Source organism: Polypterus senegalus, chromosome 4 (genome assembly GCF_016835505.1).
Source record: "Polypterus senegalus isolate Bchr_013 chromosome 4, ASM1683550v1, whole genome shotgun sequence".
NCBI lineage: Eukaryota > Metazoa > Chordata > Cladistia > Polypteriformes > Polypteridae > Polypterus > Polypterus senegalus.
In genome coordinates this window covers 243,946,074-243,965,362 of record NC_053157.1, presented here as the reverse complement: position 1 = coordinate 243,965,362, position 19,289 = coordinate 243,946,074, and the positions used below count along the sequence as shown (strand labels likewise).

Genomic DNA, 19,289 nt, shown 5'->3' with positions numbered 1-19,289 from the left:
AAATATAATGAGCACACTTCAGGGTCACAGTGTCCTCCATGAGGTTTGAAACATGTTACTTGATTTCATCCTCTGCCTCACAGTTTTAAATTACAAATCAAACAATTCAGATGTGATCAAAGTGCATTGCAGACCTTCATTAAAGGGGATTTGCATACATTTCAGTCCCACCATGTAGATATGACAACACTTTATCTACACGGCACCATCATGTTTGGACACAGCAATGGCAGGTCTATTAAAGCCATCATATTTAGGGCTTTGTTGGATATCCTCACTGGACTTGAACTGCGCATCGGGAGCTTCATTCTGTTAAGTTGTTATATTCTATATCTTATAAATGTGCTCCTATTTGTGGGATTACGGGACTGCATCCCGACTGGGAGTAGGACATTCGTGGTTTGAGGAGAGTGGATTTGTAGGAGGTTACTCATGACGGTGTGTTTTATGGGAGAGAAGAATAAAAAGTGTGAGGTTAACATCAAAGGCGTTGTGTTGTTATTAAAGTTTAACATTCGTAGTAGAGGATGGCTGCTAATTACAGAATCCTGCCTGCATTTGACAAGAGAAAGGCATACGAGAGCTAGAAAAATGAAGATTTAATATGCAATGAGCTGTGATATAAAAAACACGCACTTGGGGTCGCACTGTCACTTACAGGGACAGCATTGAGTTGTCAATTTGAGCAGAAGTCCTGAACAAAGATGAAGGTGCGACTATTCTGATAAAAAGGCTTAATATTGTGTTTAAAGGAGAAAAAGGATTGTATCTATGAGGCATATTCCGATTTTACAGAGTTAAAAGGGCAAGTTCAGTTTCTGTGGTGGATTAGATCATCGATTTGGAGCAGAGATACTCCTGATGGGTAATTCCACATCAAATCATCACACTTTTGGACCTCATTATCACAGATTTTAACATAAAACAATTTTCTGGAGAGGTTCATGACATTATAAGGTAGCTTTAGTAAAAAACTGGCCAGTTATAAAATATAGGGTTTTTTACTATTCAAATTTTAATATTATAATCACGTGGTCATTTTTGTTATTTCTGGGGATAGCATAGTATTTTCTGGAAAAGACCATTAAAACAACATGAGAACCATTGCTATGCATCTTATATTTAGGTAGAAATAGCCAGTCAAAGTCATAATCCAGCACAGTGTTCAAACTTTATCATCTTAAATCTCCTTATTATTATTGATCCAAGACACGTGCAATTTCAGTTCCATGGGTCACTCAGATGACCATATCAGCAGGCCAAGTCTCGTTAAAATCTGTGACGTTGAGGTCCCTAAATGTGATCATGTGACATGGAGTGACCTGCATGTGTAGATATAACATGGCTGTCCCTGATGCTGTGCGAGCTTTAAAGCTGTCGGACACGACGCGTTTAGATACAAACCAAAGGCAGCTGGCATTAACAGCATCGATGGCACGTATTTTAACTTCAGTGGAATTGGCGCAATAAGAAGTTTTGTAGTAAAGTCAAGTCTGGTAACAATGGGCATTACTGTCACTCATGAAACTGTGTATTTCACCAGTCAGAAACAACACAACAGGTGGCATTCGCAATGCAGCCAGAAGAAGACACCATTGCCAGGCAATAATCTGTTAGATAAATATGGTAGGAGATCAAAATGCATTATCGTCAGAGCACTGGGCTAAAGACTGAAACATCTGGAAAATACAGAGGACTGTGAAGAATGAAACATGACGTCATTTACAAAGGAATTAAACTCAGACACATTTAGTGTTTTGGTCGAATCTTCAGGATTAGCAGTAATTGATTCTACTTGCACAACAACAACATTTATTTCTATTGCTCCTTTAATACAAATTATGTCACTCAAAGTGCTTTAGAGGATGAAGAAAGAGAAAAAAGACAAAATATATTAAAAATAAAAATTAGGCAATACTAATTAACATAGAATGAAAGTAAGGCCTGATGGCCAGGGAGGACAGAAAAACAAAACTCCGGACATCTGGAGAAAAAATAAATAAATTCTGCAGGGGGTTCAGAGGCCACAAGACCACCCAGCCCCTTCTAGATAGTCTAACATCAATGACCTCAGTCAGTCCTGAATGTAATCTGGATTCATATGGAAGAACTTGATGATGATGGTCATGTGGACTTCTGGCCTTTAATCAATCAATGTAGGGACATCACAGTGCTTTGATCGGGTGGTGGTGGCGGCGCAGATCGCAATGCTGGCATTGTCATCCAGAGTCCTTCACATTACATAGTTAAGCAGTCAACCACAGTGAGGATGTGAAAATAAAATAATCTGAGTCTTGCCAGTAGTCATTTCATCCAAGGCAGCAGCCATCACATGGGCAGCTTGCATTCTAAGGTGATAATCAACGTTGGAGCTAAAAGGGATCCTTACCCTGCATGCTGAAAACATACACCTTGAAAAATTTAAGGATTCAAAAAAAAAAAAAAGACAAGTGCCTTGTGACTTCACAACAACGAAAGAAGGCCTGTAAAATAATACTCCAGTATTAGTAACTGCCGGACGCCTTAATTTCCAAGTCAGAGGTAATGAGACTGACTCACACTCACAGCCTATGGAGAGAAATGCTTAAACAACGACATTAGTCAGCCTGGCCAGAATTAAGTCACAAAGCTGAGGAACTCAAACATTTCCAGAAGCAGAGCTTTCATATTTGGAGGTAGTAAAGTTGTGCATTCCACCAAACGAGTGAAAATTCCTGTAAAGGTTGGAGAGACATGATGTGGCACTGAAACAGAAGTGGTGCCAGCTGAAATGCCAATGCTGTTCAGTAAAACATCCTTAAAAAGGGCAGGGACACTTTTAGATAAGGAAAATGACAAAGCAGTGATGTTTAATCAGCCAGTGACTCTTGAATTAACCAACTCTGCACATTACTGTGTGAACATCTCAGATAAAGAAATAAAAACGATGAGCATTGTGAACGTGAGAGTCTCAGAAACCAGGAGTACAGGAGAGAAGCAAAAGGCTTTGTTAAACTTCACCTCCAATGTGAACCTGCTTCACTGGACTGATTACACAAACTGCTTCACTGCTCAGGAATCAAAGAGGCAGAGTGGGCTTCCTTACTTAAATAAATTGTTGAGAATTGTGAGACTCGCCTGAAATACAGCAAACCCAAACACAGAGCAGCTGTTGGTTTGCCGCTAGCCTGTGAATACAAAGAAACTGCAGCTATAGACCGACATGAACGTCAAACAGGAGGACGGGGTATTCACCTCATTGACACATTCACACGTTTCAGTGCAGTAAGTGTTGTAAAGACAAAGAGACCATCAGAAATTGTGAGACAATTCATTCATTCGTTCTCAGATAAGAGTACATGGAGCTCCTCAGAAACTACTTAGTGATAATGGTGGGCAATCAGAGAGATGGCAGAAAATTTTAACGTTGAAATAAAGACCACCACTGCACCACTGCACTGGGGTAATGGACTACCTGAGAGACACAATCAGACACTCACAGCAATTATACAGAAAGTGATAAAGAATAGTAGATGTGACTGGTTAGTGCCAGATTAGCGCCACGGGGCACTACTGGTAAAGAATACCATGCACAATATTTATGGGTACAGCTCATATCAGCAGGTGTTTGGCTGAAATCCAAACCTTCCTTGTGTTCTCATGGACAGACCACCCGCCCTAGAAGGTACCACTAGGAGTGTGTCAGAGGAGCACATATTCCAGCGCTGGACACTCCAAGAATAGCATTTACTGAAGACGAGTGTTCAGACCGAATACGGAGAGCACTCCAGAGACAGGTTAATTCTGAAAATGATAAATCTGAGACAAACTGGACGAAAAAAGAGTGGACTGTGCAGAATGGAAGGGACCTGCAGATGTCACTGGACAGGGTGGATTTGTGAAATGTGTCAGACGTGGAGGTGCTCTTGGAAGGGCCCACCATTCTAGACTACGTAAAGTCAACAGTAAAGGTGAAAATCGACATACCACCAGCAGTGAGAGAGATGAAGAGAGAGATTTATCTAACTCTACATCAGATAATGAAGACACTGGAGATGAGAAGGAGACTCTAAACTCTTCAGTTCCAGTAGAAGATGTTGATGTTGAAGTTGAGCAAACTCACAGGTTAAGACGGAGTCATTGTGTTTGTCTAAAAAAGGGGTAAACTGTGAGATATGTGGACGGAGATGGTGGCATACAGATAAAGTATTAGATTGAGCTGGCAAAGCAGAAATTGGTATATTTTCGAGTTTACTGACCCTGACAACATTACTGACACATCAAGTGTGGATAATCTGCAAGTTGAACCAGAAACTAATGAACTGCAACTATGAGACTTGTGTGTGGAAATCACGGAGATATCAGCTGAGTCAGCAAAACAGGAAGAGATAAGCAGCCGGGAAAGAAATGGAGTGTCTGAGGAGGTGGAAAACCACAAGATGGATATGCCTTTAAAAAGAGACTTCAGCAGTAACCGTACCTAAAGACCACCTAGTGGCATGAGGATCTGAGGGAGAAGATAGTAGTGGGCTCAACAGGGATTCAACAACATGGGCATCAGAACCTGCACACCAAGGTCTCTGAAGTGGCACTGCCACTTTAAACAATAAGGAGAGACAGTTGAGCTCCAGCCCATAATAGCCGAGTCGCGGCTCTGCACCTTTCAGATTTTTATGGCTTTGTCTAGTTGGATGGAAACGGCCCTGATGAGCTCACCACTACCCTGGCTTGAGTTCCGTTCTTCATTTAACACGGCCATCTATAGTAAGCTCAAGTATAAAAGTAAATAGAAATACTGAAAGTAGTTGTATAGGATAAAATATATTAAATAAAACAATACAGTTTCAAATATCACAAAAATTATTCTCGTAATGCCATGTCAGCTGTAGATTTTACATCCCTCCGGCAGCACTAGCATGTGTAATGTTTGCTTTTTTTATTTCCCATTAAACAAATCAAAGTCTCACTATTACAGTGAAACCGCACGAGCATCTTTCCAGATAAGAAAATACAACAAAAAAAATGAAATTATTGCAATTATTTCTAATAGGACTTAGTATGAGACAAACTGCTGGAAATGAAACATGAACGCGCCCTGTAGTTACATCAGAAATGAACGACGGGAGCGAGCGGCTGAACAAGCACGTGCCCGACGGACAGCACAGTTCGGAGCATGCGCGAAATCAAAAGGAGAAGCGGCGCGGAAAAGTGCACGAGAGCGAAGAAATCAGAAGCAATCCCGAGATAACGTGCCACCGCCAAGTCAGATGTAGCGTTATATTTAACGGGAAACCGACCGGAAAATAAAGCAACGTAGCACTAACAAAAAAAAGTGCGCGACCCCCGTCATCCACAGTAAATTCCTGAAGGTCCGATTTGCTGTCCCCACCCGTACGCAATCGTCACGTTCGACTTTGTCTCACCTTCTGCACCTTTGATTGATCTTATGGCCGTGAAGAAGTCGGAGCGCGAGGGTCTCATAAGAGAAAACTAGTGATGTACTGCTGAATACTGACGTGTCGAGCTTTCGAAGCGCCGCTATGATGCTTGTTTGATGTGCACCTGTCACGTGATTTTAAGGCACGCTAGCGTCATGACGTCATTGATATCTGCGCAGTCATCTGCCGATTTGCTCAGCCCCCTCATCTGCTGAACGGCTGTGGTTCAAAGCGTAAAAGCAGTTGGCCCTGCTGCATCTGTAAGGTGTGCTGACGCGAGTTTAAATCCTAGTTGGGCCTCGCGTATGGTCACTGCCCAAAGTTTTAAAAAATACTGTTTAAAAAGAGTGAAGTAGTACTTGTCTGTAAGTTAAGATATGTTTAGCTGACATTATGAATGATTCACATGTGACACCTCTTTTCTTGGTATACTGTAGAATCGTGTCCACCTAGAATCTGTAACACATTAATAAACATATTTTGCGTTAGGCAGCACGTATTATAACAATCCAGCGTCTATTCCACCCCATGTCGATCATATCAGAGAGGCTAAGAAACGCTTCACCAAAGCCGACTTGTATATTCGCACGACACTCCTTATTAATCGTTTTTACTATTCAGTGATTCCCAGATCTGCAGCTGATTTGTATTATTGATTTCCAAAAAGCAATGCGACTAAAAGCGAGCTCTGCATAACTAATCACAACTGTCTTTAAAACAGAATCAGTGCAATCGACAGTGTCTTCTACAATTTAGGGAAAGCCTTCGGATTTCTGCGTTAATGAGACAAAAATGTTGAAAAAAACTTTGCGAATTCATCCAGAGGTGGACATAAAGATCACTCAAGTACTGACAAGAAGGGGCAGCTGGATAAGCACATCTGGAGCCAAACTTTCAAAAAACATCTGACTTTGTCAGCAACATCCTTTCCTTGTGAATTCATCTTTTCAAAGGGGGGTAAATAAGTAATCTTCTGAAGTGCAGCACAACAAAGTAAATCATTGATGGAAATAGAATTCTTGAAAGACTAAGCTTTTGTCGTTTCTGTTTTCTTAACTTAAACCATCTTCAGTCCCACAATCCCCCGCAGTCACTGACACGTTTAACGTTCTCTGCTCCTCACCTGTCGTGTTACCCAAAACATCAACACCGAGTTTCATTCAAGGCTTCACCGTCCGTCCTGTCACACACATAAAATAAGACACACATTTCTTCTACATACGTGTAATAATAATAATAATAATAATAATAATAATAATAATAATAATAATAATAATAATAATAAACTGACAGGAATGAGACAAAGCTCAAGATGGTAATATTTATTAGAAATGCCTTCATGGCATCAGGGTGAGGCGGTGCCTTGTCTCCCGTTACGTGAGCTCGTCTGCCGCCCCTCACTTACACTGGCACGCGTTACACTGGGAGGCAAATGCAATGGAGAATACCGACAATGTACACCTTCAGAAGTGGAATAAATCGACTGTACACTGAAGCATTCCACTGCCAAACGTAAAAATACAAAGGAGAACATTTCAGGTAAACGAAGAGTTGTGTTAATTATAAACAATGCAACATAACTATTATATCTGTCTTTTTATTTTTTTCTCACCAAACGTTACATATCTACATAGGAAATGAATATGGGTAATATGTTTATAATAATTCTGATTAAAATACACTGTCAAAATGAATAAACTGAAACACATTGTCCTTTTATCAAAAAAGCGTGTGCTGTCATTTAGGACACAATGCATTGTTAACGTCACGCACTCTCTACTGACGCGATGTCACGAAGACAAAGAAACAGCGCAGTCCATGAAACTCACAGCCTCATTGATCTTATGATTAGTTGTCAATATCATATAAATAAAGTCATTTTAAGAAGATGACAAGTCTGCTATAGTCAGTTCAATAATCGCTCTGTTTAAAATGTTTGCATATACAGAATATAAAACAGAATCTCAATGATACGGGACTCGTGAGTAGTAACGAATAATATGTGACACCGAGAAATTATAATCCATAATAACGGCACAAGAAAAAAATACGACTTTCTAAAACGAACACTGTAAACGTGCAATGTAAAAAATGTCCGTAAATTTAACGGTAAAATACTGTAAACCGTGAAACTAAAATAACTTTTCTGGAAAAAAGGAAAGTTACCTTATGTTCTATTGAAAATTACCTGTATATCTTTAACAATAAATTTCATTAATTTGTACAACCAAGTTCAGTAAAATAAATATTTTTCTAACTTCAAGATTTGCTACGGTGGCGCAGTGGTAGCGCTGCTACCTCGCAGTTAGGAGACCCGGGTTCGCCCTGCGTGGCGTTTGCATGTTCTCCCCGTGTCTGCTTGGGTTTCTTCCGGGCGCTCCGGTTTCCTCCCACAATCCAAAGTGTGGTGTTTGTGTGTGTCCTGCGGTGGGTTGGCACCCTGCCCTGGGATTGACTCCAGCAGATCCCCGTGACCCTGTATTTGGATTCAGCGTGTTAGAAAATGGATGGAAGATATGCTACATACTGATACTTGACGGTTATTTACATTCAATTGTGAATAATTCGTCACTGCGCATGCTTGTGTATATGGTGGGCACAAATTAGAAGTCTAATGTTCTCGTGTGTTTCTTTTTCAAAATCTTTCGGCAAGTGAGCTTTGGATGGTTATTTCTGATTCTAATGGTTATTTCAGTGTGTAGAAAACGTGGGTATTTATTAAAGTAAATAGGCATTTGTATATATGTGTTTTCTTGTTTGAAGTGCTTTGTATTTTTGTTTAATTCACTCGTGTTCAGTTCGGTCCTTATAATAAAATGAGTTGCTAGTTTGTACCAGAGTGATTTCAGTTTAAGTAAATTACTATTTGTCGATTTATTTAAGGTACTTAATTTTTAATCACAGTATTTTTGTTTGCCGAGGAACCAAAACCAATTCTCTGCGCTATTTAAGAATCTCGGGCGGGAGTGAATCCTTCATTTTAAGTATGCTGTTTAATAAGAGGTTATATATATTCGTGGTGGTTCTGCGTTACTGTTTAAGTCAGAGCTATTAGTCTTTGTAGTGTTTTTGTTGACTTTGGGAATTAATATAGAAAGATATTTAGTTTACTTCGTTAACTAGCGCTATAGGTGGAGCGTGTATAATTTAAAATAGATGTACGAAGTAAAACAGGTGTTTTGAAAACATTTTTAATTGTTAAGCGTGATTGGTGTTATTCTTGGGGAGCAACGGTGATGGTGGCAGGTTAGTCTCCTGAAACATATCAAATAGCACAGCGTCTAGTCATAAAATGTACACGTGCAGACTCCGGAGTGAGTCTTTAAACAGTGAAAGGTACGTATTGCACTACAGATCACGCGAGTGGTCCACGCCGTATGTTCACATGTTCAGCAACAGATGAATGTGTCCGATTAATTTTCAGGTGCTTTGTCAGAAAGTGCAATGCTGGAGTTCTCTATTACTGCAAAGTATTGATAACTGGACCTGTTGCTGATTAGGATTGCTTATCTTCAAAGTCAGTCATCTTCACTGTTGGTGTTTAACGTGCTAATCGGGTCTGTTTTTTGCATACACTTTTATCTTTCCACTGACACGCACATTCCCAGGATTATTTTACAATTCCCTCAGAACCCCTGAAGGAGCTGCATGTCACCTGACCTCACCCTGCATTACAGGCCTCACCAGTAAGTGTCCACTGGAATATCTAAATCTGTCATCTTCATGGAGCCTGAGGGGTTAAAAGGAGGAGTGCGGTATAGTGGGTCCACAGCTTCAAAAAAAGGGCCAGTTTTAAATCCAAAAAGCCGTGTCACTCTCTGTGGGTGCGATTGCATGATCGCGGGGACTTAATTGAAGTAGTTGGAGTGAGTAGGTGCGATCGTTCTCAATTGCTTCCTTGGCTTCCTTGCTTCCTTGTTCTTAAGGTGCTGCGCTCACGGAGACATGGATGTATATATATGGGTCGGCACAATGAAAATGGGGAAAATCAAAAGAGATTGAGAGAAAAAAATTAAAGAGGATTGAAAGAGGTGTAAAGACATGAAAGGTAGTCTTAGCAGTATGATCTGACTACGTGGAAGGAGGTGAGAAAAGAGTGAAGGGTGAGGATGATAGAGAAGAGTGTCAGGGAGATAAAGAGTGAGATGAGTGACCTACGACAGAGTGAGTCAGACGAGTGTGTCCCTTGTGTATTTGGGAGTTTTGTTCCTCCCTCTGATTTTCTCCTCTTTGACTCGCCACATGCTGATGGCCGTCCTGTGATCACAGATTGTATTCCTCGTTGATCAAATCCGTATCTCGATGTGTGACTGACGTCTGATTCTTTAAGCACTCGCTCATCAGACAGGTTGTCACCCGATGAGCTCTTCACTGCTGACCTAAGCCCTGCTGCCCACTTCTCTCTCCTGTTACCTTGGCCATTGTTTCAGTCCCCGCTGTGTGACCTCATAAAGCCACTGGTCTGTCTGGTCACTCAGGTCCTCATCACAGCTGCACACTGGCAGTCGTTCAAACTCTACAGGTTGACAGCCATGAAGATAGATAGATAGATAGATAGATAGATAGATAGATAGATAGATAGATAGATAGATATGAAAGGCACTAGATAGATAGATAGATAGATAGATAGATAGATAGATAGATAGATAGATAGATAGATAGATAGATAGATAGATAGATAGATAGATAGATAGATAGATAGATAGATAGATAGATAGATAGATAGATAGATAGATAGATAGATACTTTATTAATCCCAAGGGGAAATTCACATAATCCAGCAGCAGTATTACTGATATAAAAAACAATATTAAATTAAAGAGTAATAAAATTGCATGTAAAAGCAGACAATAACTTTGAATAATGTTAGCTTTTACTCCCCCGGGTGGAAATGCAGAGTCGCATAGTGTAGGGGAGGAAAGATCTCCTGTCTCTGAAGCTGCTCCTCTGTCTGGTGATGATCCTGTTCAGTGGATGCAGTGAATTCTCCATGATTGACAGGAGTCTGCTCAGCGCCCATCGCTCTGCCACAGATGTCAAACTGTCCAGCTCCGTGCTTACAATAGAGCCTGCCTTCCTCACCAGTTTGTCCAGGCGTGAGGCGTCCTTCTTCTTTATGCTGCCTCCCCAGCACACCACCGCGTAGAAGAGGGCGCTCACCACAACCGTCTGATAGAACATCTGCAGCATCTTATTGCAGATGTTGAATGACGCCAGCCTCTAAGGAAGTATAGTCAGCTCTGACCTTTCTTACACAGAGTATCAGTGTTGGTAGTCCAGTCCAATTTGTCATCCAGCTGCACTCCCAGGTATTTAATGGTCTGCACCCTCTGCACCTCTGATGATCACGGGGTCCATAAGGGGTCTGGGCCTCCTAAAAGCCACCACCAGCTCCTTGGTTTTGCTGGTGTTCAGATGGTTTCAGTCGCACCATTTAACAAAGGCTGTGCTGTCGAGTACTAGTAGTGAACACTGTATTATTTGCAAATATACGCTACTTTCTCCACATATACAGACATCTGAAAGGGTCAAGTGCAGAAAATCAATCAATAATTCTGATAGCTTGTCTCCTTTTAAAAAGTATATTTTAAGAAATTAAATTAAAGACATTGAACTTCAATGTTTAACATTTAAACAATAATGTTAAAAAAAACAAAAATGAAACTACAAAGCAGTCTAACATTTTTAAAGACAGCAAGATAGAAATTAAACTGAGGCAAAACAGGAGATTAAAACACTTTAAATCTATTTTGAGTTATTAGGAGTCCTTTTAGAAGATAATGTCTACAATGACATCCATTCAAAATCAATACGTTTCCTCAGAAGTGTACAAACTTGTTGGTTGATGTGTCCATATTTCTTTTTTGACTTTGAGCTCGAACCTGAGTTAATACCAAAAAAACACCTGTAAACAAAATATAGAAGCAATCAGTTTCATTTGAGCTTTTTCACACTGTTTTTCAAAAGACATTAAATGTTGTTCCTTTCTACAGAATACTGGTGCCTAACACTCCTCCTTAGAAAGCCAGACAAGATTTCTCTGCCATTTTAACAATGTTGTGGTGATTTACTAGTCTCACTATTACCCTTGCTAGTGTTATCTACAATATTAGTGTGTTAGTTTACCTTTGGATAAACTCCAATGTGGATGAGGAATCTTCAGGATACTGCAAGTTAAAATTGTAATAACTTACTAAGATTGTAGCAATACCATTGATGAAGTCGTGATGTGGTCCCATGTTGAGAACATCCAGGCTTTAGGCTTCATCAGTCATCTGAAATAAACAAAGATATTCATCACGTACTTATGGGAAGAAGTGGAATTCTTAATGAACAACAGTGTGAAAGGAATGGGTAGCTAACACAGGGTCTTAGATTACAACTATTAAAGTAATAGAAATAAATAATCATAAAAGCAGAAAGGATTCATGGGGCTGAACTGTTCTTCTGGTCTTTGCAAAGTAAAGGGCAGCTGCACAGACCTTCAAAACATATACAGTATGAGAAGGTAATACAAGTTAAGATACTACTAACTAAAGTTGCTGACAATATAAGCTACACGTGTTGTGAACATTACCTTGTATAATCAAGCGGGGAGTGCCTGGTAGCATCATTGTCCTCTGAACATCAGTGCCTGTAGCACATGTCTGTAAAATACAGTAATACATAACTTTAACATATGCTGGGCACATGGACAGTGTATGCTGTATATCTCTTAGTGAGGAGTAAAAAATATGCCAAAAATAAATCATTTGACCCCAGTGATTCACAATTCTAGATTTAGCAATGTGAATTTTGCTAAAATTCAGTAGTCAGAGAACGATGTGTCTGCATGGAGGATTAAGAGTGTATGAATACAAGTATGAAAGTTAATATACTGTACTGTCTACCCAAGTCCCAGCATTGTCACCTGCCTTTTTCACTCTTGGTCAGGTTGAGTTGAGCCATCATATTCATCTCATTGGTTCTCTCAAATTAGATCTTCATATAGAATATTGAACATTTACTGCTATATAAAAATCAAGGACATCCAGCACATCTCAAGATACCCCATTAATTTTCTAAAATTTCAAGGCATTGATATTAAAAAAATAAAAACTAAAATCAACTCAAAAGCATTTTCAATGCTACTGGGGTTCCTGGACTATTGTAAGCAAAACTCACTTTTCTATCTCTGCTTTATCAAAATGCACAAATTAAAACTGTTTAAAAGTGCATGAACTAAAACTACACGAAAAAGCTCACATTGCAACAATATGAAAACACAGACCTGAAGCTATAAGATAAAAAAAATGAAAATGCACAAACTGAAACAGTCTGAATACAGTATTCTAAAACTTAAATTTTATGAAAAAATCACTAATTAAAGCTGTACACAGATGCTAGAATGAATATATATTGAAAGGCATGATTTAAAGTAGATTGAGAAATGCACAAACTGAAATTAAATTAAACTGCACGTACTCAAACAATGTGAGAAAGTACAAAATGAAAACACTCAGTATATACGTTTCTAATACACTCCGGGTATAAAGTCTTAAAATGACCGCAAAACTTCCTCTCTAACAGGACAAAACGGAAATTGTTGTAATTATAAAAGGGAAAGCCAATAAATGTTAAGTTAATTACCGTTTGTAAAAGCAAAAGTAACATGTGCTGAAGTACACTACAGCGCCATTTTATTCTCATTTCTTCCACTCTCTGTGAATGTATTATCCCACAATGCAACAGGGTCTTCTCCAAATACAATTTTACAGCAATTTGCTGTCTTTTGACAGAAGACAGAGTATCTTGCTGTGATTACAAAAAACATTTGTGAATACAGTATTTTATTGTGAAAACTTACAGTTAACTCCTGTGAAATCCTGGAATTTTTTTACAGTGTCAGAATCGCCATCAAAATGCGATGACTAATTGCGGAAGGCAGCTCACATATTTACGTTAATCCATCTTCTATTCATTGCCTTTTGTCGTCCATGAACCCCTCCATTAAATAAGGTGATAACAAACCCACTGTGGTAGATCAGGTTGAATTCGCTCTGCTGCACCAAACATTCAAAGGTGTCAATCCGGAGCTCATCAGAGAGGCTGAGAGACACGGCGCAGATCAGTCACCGGCACACCGACACACAGACACACAAGGGACACTCCAAGGTGAGCAGGCACGGATCAAGTGATCTATGTGCTGCACAACAAATTACAATTGTCTTTCAAACAGAAACAGCAGCCACTGTAGACGCCTTTGAGGTAAAAAGAGAACCCGGTGAATTTTACGGAGGTCGGCATTAAAGATCCACAAATAGCAGCAGGATAAACACATCTGGACCTGCTGTGGAAAAAAACCTCAGACTTTACGAGCAACATCTCTCCATCGTGAATATTTAAAAATGTAAACCCCTAAACCTTCAATCATCACCCAAAACAACACTCATATGATTTGTTTTGTTATAAACATGGAACAAGATGCCCATTTATGTTTGATATACAGTATCTTTATTAGGGGTGTGTGCCCCTTGGCCGCTTAAGGTGACGCAACACCACTTTGTAGCTCGTCTTTCTCGTTATAGGAATTTTCTGTTAAATGAAAAGAAAAAGAAAAGAAAAAAACACAGGCTCTTTGGGGTAAAAATTTACACTCAATGGACGTGGGACCCGGATACATGTATACCTGATTATGGGGCAGCAACGCTACCGCTGCACCACTACTGTTTTAAGCAGAGTTGATGTATATAATGTATGTTTTTATATTTTTATGTATGTATGTTAAATTGGTGGCACTGACATGAGAGTACCATAGTATTCCCCTAATGAAGACGAATATACAGGGTGGGCCATTTATATGGATGCACCTTAATAAAATGGGAATGGTTGGTGATATTAACTTCCTGTTTGTGGCACGTTAGTATATGTGAGGGGGGAAAATTTTCAAGATGGGTGGTGACCATGGTGGCCATTTTGAAGTCGGCCATTTTGGATCCAACTTTTGTTTTGACGGGCAAGGCAGCAGCTCGAGATTTCCACAGCTCCTCTGTTCACAGCTTGAGAGACTGCTGTTCTGAGGTGAGATAGTTTCAGAGTCTGAAATACAATGCACAGCGTCTTCATGAAATGTTAGGTAACTATAACATGTAAAGTTTATGTTCTATTACAACAGATAATAATGTAAAATATGATGAAGACAGGGTGTGAGTGTGGAAATAAAGAAACTGTAATTCGTTTGGAGGCTGCAGTGAGTAAAGGTCAAAACGTTCACATGCAGAAGAAAAATAAACAGATGGCAGATGGCATTATTTATGAACATCGTGGATGTCGCAGCCATCACTGTCTTCCCAAACTGGAAGTCATCAGAATGTGGCAGACATCACCGGATCTTCCTGAGGCAGTTGGGGCTACGCCATGTGGTCATGTCACACATGAAAAGAAGAGCTGAAACTCCACCATTACAAGACCAATCAAAGCGGCATTGAGCCTCATGGGAGGGAGTGAGTAGAACTTCTCCTGCAGATGGGACTGTGCAACATTCAGGGGGAACATCAATTTGGAAAAGGTGTCACATTTGGTCCTGAGACAGACAGGAAGGTGGCAACTGTTTGATCCTCGTGTCACATGACACCACACACTGAGCAAAGCAAGAAGCAAATGGTGTGCTGTGACTTCCTGGAGTGGGTTTAGTTTGAATTCTTTTATTTACTTTGAGCTGAAAGATAAAATAAAAGTTAGAAGTGTTGAAGAGTTTAGTTTTAATAAATAAAAGAGAAGAAGATGTAAATAAAAATTGTTGACTTTTGAATAACTGTTTTTTCTTTAGATGACATTATTTACATAACTAATAATGCTCTAATAAGAAAAAGGTTCTGCTATTATTATTATTTTGTTATAATGATTGCTTCTTAATTATCCTTGAATTTCTCAAGGACCCCAGTCGGCAGTTCTTGTATGTAAAATCTGTCGGTAGGTTGAATGTTAAATGTGTCTTTTCGTTGCTGATCGCTATACGGCACTTTCATCTTGGAACAATTCGCTATAAAGTTTCAGCCAATCAGCGCCTTCCGAACACGCAGCGGACAGCGTGAGCCTTCATTGTCGGCGGCGCGGCCTCTTCGTTTCATTGTCTTAAATTGAGTTGTTAGACTATTTACTGTTAAGAGCTGTTTGAGCTGCCGTTTAGTACAACAGGTGGCTTACTGAGCTCTTAAATCGATATTGAAATGTGCGCACAAGACTCCTAAATTAGTTATTGAAATGTCTACGTTTACAGTGTCCGTTTTATGAAGTCGTAGTTTTTACTTGTTCCCAACAACAACAACAACAACAACAACATTTATTTATATAGCACATTTTCATACAAAAAATTGTAGCTCAAAGTCCTTTACATAATGAAGAATAGAAAAATAAGAGACACAGTAAGAAAATAAAATAAGTCAACATTAATTAACATAGAATAAGAGTAAGGTCCAATGGCCAGGGGGGACAGAAAAAAAAAAAACTCCAGACGGCCGGAGAAAAAAATAAAATCTGCAGGGATTCCAGACCATGAGACCACCCAGTCCCCTCTGGGTATTCTACCTAACATAAATGAAACAGTCCTCTTTGGATTTATGGTTTTCATGGAAGGACTTGATGATGATGGTGATGATTTCGTGGACTTCTGGCTTTTAGTCCATCAATGCTGGGGCATCATAAAGCTTTGAGTAGGTTGGTGGTGGCGCAGGCCGCCACCACAGAGAAACCGGAAAAAGAAACAGAAGAGAGAGTAGGGGTCAGTACGGATTTTAGTTATTATGATGAATTGAACATTTTTACGTTATTATGAATTATTATTTCTCAGTGTCACATATTATTCCTTACTACTCACGAGTCCCTTCATTGAGATTCTGTTTTATATTCTGTACACATTTTAAACGGAGCGTTTATTAAACTGACTATAGCAGACTTGTCATCTTCTTAAAATGACTTTATTTAGATGATATTTACAACTAATCATAAGGTCAGAAATCAAGGAGGCTGTGAGTTTCATGGACTGCGCTGTTTCTTTGTTTTCGTGACATCGCGTCAGTAGAGAGTGCGTGACGTTAACAATGCATTGTGTCCTAAATGACAGCACACGCTTTTTGATAAAAGGCCAATGTGTCTCAGTTTGTTCATTATTGTGATTTAATTAGAATTATTGTAAACATAATACCCATATTAATTTCAATTTAGATATGTAAAGTTTAGACAGCCTTGGACTCACAATCCCTCCTAACCCATTAACAGCTGTGTTTGGGGTTCTTCCAGAGGGGCTTAAAGCGGAGAAAGACAAACAAATTGTGATCGCATTCACTACACTGTTGGCACGCAGACTTATTCTGATAAAGTGGAAGAACCCAAACTCTCCTCTTTTAAGTCAGTGGGAAACCGATGTGTTATATTATTTTAAATTGGAAAAAATCAAATACTCAGTTAGAGGATCCGTACAGACCTTTTTCAAAACATGGCAGGATCTAATCAGTAATATTTTAAAAATAAGTTTATAAAGCACAGAGAATTTATTAATTTAGGTATGTTTACAAGCCTTAAATGTTACGCCATTTGGCTTGCTCTCTCTCTCAGAGGTGGGGATCGATCTGTTCTTAACTCAATTGTTCTTTTTGTAAAAACTTGATTGCTTTGTATGGATTGTAATAAAATTAATAAAAAATTTAAAAAAAAAAGATATGTAAAGTTTGGTGAGAATAAATAAAAGAGTAACAACACATATAATAGTTAGGCTGCATTGTTAATAATTAACAAAACTCGTCATTTATCTGAAATGTTCTTCTTTGTATTTTTACGTTTGGCAATGGAATGCTTCAGTGTACAGTCGATTTATTCCACTTCTGAAGGTGTACATTGTCGGTATTCTCCATTGTATTTGTCCCCCAGTGTAACGCGTGCCAGTGTAAGTGAGGGCGGCAGATGAGCTCACGTAACAGGAGACAAGGCACCTCCTCACCCTGATGCCATGAAAGCTCTTCTCATAAATATTGCCATCTTGAGCTTTTTCTAATTCCTGCCAGTTTATTATTATTAGTAGTAGTATCATCATCATTTTTATTATTATTATTATTATTATTATTGAACACGTATGTAGAAGAAATGTGTGTTTTATTTTATGTGTGTGACAGGATGGACGGTAAAGCCTTGAATGAAACTCCGTGTTGATTCTTTGGGTAACACGACAGGTGAGGAGCAGGGAAGGTTAAACGTGTCAGTGACTGCGGGGGATTGTGGGACTGAAGATGGTTTAAGAATACGGATATGACAAAAGCTCTTTTAATAATTCTGTTTCCATCAATGATGTACTTTGCTGTGCTGCACTTTGAAATTCTGTTTTAAAGACAGTTGTGTTTAGGTATGCAGAGCTCTCTTTTACTCACATTGCTTTTTTGAAATCAATTATACAAATCAGCTAAACATCTGGGAATCACAGAATAGTAAAAACGTTTAATGAGGAGTGTCATGTGCATATGCAAGTTGGCTTTGGTGAAGCGTTTCTTAGCCTCTCTGATATGATCGACATGGGGTGACGCTTGATTGTTATACTATGTGCTGTCTTACGCAAAATATGCATATTAATGTGTTACAGATTCTAGGTAGACAAGACAATATAGTAAGAAACGAGGTGCCCCGTGTGAATCATTCATAATGTCTGCTAAACGTATTTGTTAACTTACAGACAAGTACTACATAACTCTTTTTAAAAAGTCATTTTTTAAAACTTTGGTCAGGGACCATACGCGAGCCCAACTAGGATTTAAACTCGCGTCAGCACACCTTACTGATACAGCAGGGCCAACTGCTTAAACTAATACAGGTAGACGTGGAAGCCGGGTTTTCTGATGAAAAAACAATAACGTCTAAAACAGTGTCATTTACATACAATAGATTTTGGAGAATCGTTTAAATGCAGTTATTTGTATCCATTTATACACTAATGATGGCAATTATTAAATATGTAATAATATTACATAATTCCTCCCATATAAGTAACATAACCTGCTGTTCTAAATCCACTGAACATATTACACCTTTTCTCTTTCAACTTCACTGGCTTCCTGTTAACTACAGAATACAATACAAAATACCGCTCTTAACATTTAAAGCTCTTCACAACCTCACTGATCTCCTCCAGACTGACACTCCTCTCGCTCACTCAGATCCTCATCTGCAGCTCGACTTTCTGTACCACACGTCAGACTCCGTGCTATGGGAGCTCCAGCGTCTCTCCTGGTGCTCCTCAACTCGGGAATTCTCTTCCCTCTCGTATACTTCAGTTCGATTCAATAACACATTTTAAAACTGCCTCAAAACTTATCTTTTCAAACTGGCATACCCATTGTGAATTTTGCTCTGTTACTGCCAGTTATCTTTGTTTGTTTGCTAATTATTGATTTTTCATTTATAGTTCTCTTGTTTTCATTTTACTAATGCTGTTTAATTTTATTGTAAGGTGACCTTGAGTGCTAAGAAAGGTGCCTATTAGATTAAATGTATTATTATTTATCAATTATTGAGACGAAAACTTGACCAATGTCTGAAAGTCAGAATTGTAAGACTGCAACTGGCAGTCTGTTCTTTCTTTTAACAGTGAAATGATACACTCCGTGACACAAATGAACAATTTTATTGTATACAAATTAGCTTAATAATTTCTGAAAACATTTACCTCATTCCTCTCAATCTCTCTCTCTCACATGTGCACGCGCGCAAACACACACACACACACACAATGTGGTTACTTTAATATATACAGGGTAGGATCTAAAATCCTTGAAACAGAACTGTCTTCCATGGCTTTTTCTGTGTGTTGCCACTCTGTAATTTGAGAGTATTCAGTCTGGCAATATGGTG

The 19,289-nt window shown here is 39.0% G+C and overlaps 1 protein-coding gene across 1 annotated transcript in view; it reads right to left on the bottom strand.

The window, feature by feature from the left end:
- LOC120528357 (zinc finger protein 184-like) overlaps positions 1-5,534 on the bottom strand; it is a 700,371-nt gene extending 694,837 nt beyond the window's left edge. Inside the window, exon 1 of the mRNA XM_039752501.1 lies at positions 5,403-5,534. The gene's annotated coding sequence lies outside the window, so the exon portion shown is untranslated. The remainder of the gene's footprint in view (positions 1-5,402) is intronic.
- Between the last annotated feature and the right edge of the window lie 13,755 nt (positions 5,535-19,289).